The following is a 339-nucleotide window of genomic DNA, read 5'->3' as shown; positions in this document are numbered from 1 at the left end:
GTCTGACCTCTGTGTGGGGACCACAAGGCAGCACCACATGGGACAGGGAAGACCAGAGACAAGCAGAGCATCCCTCAGGGAGGGGGCATTTAGTGAGTAATGAAAGGACAGCCCCTCAGCCGTGAGCCAAGGGCCTTGTGCTGCAGGGGCCACTGATGTGGAATTAAGTGAGGACTGCCATCCATCACGTGATCCCACTCAATGTTCTTTGCTTTCAACTTTCTTTTGAGGTACAACACACCCACAAAAAAGGGCTGTGCGTGAAACTGACGTGCTGGGGGCTGGGTTAATTTTCAGAAAGTGAGTGCACTTGTGGAAATGGCATCCTTATCAACAGAG

The sequence above is a fragment of the Neophocaena asiaeorientalis genome, unplaced genomic scaffold, assembly GCF_003031525.2.
Source record: "Neophocaena asiaeorientalis asiaeorientalis breed wild unplaced genomic scaffold, Neophocaena_asiaeorientalis_V1.1 scaffold607, whole genome shotgun sequence".
NCBI lineage: Eukaryota > Metazoa > Chordata > Mammalia > Artiodactyla > Phocoenidae > Neophocaena > Neophocaena asiaeorientalis.
This window is presented reverse-complemented; position numbering follows the sequence as displayed.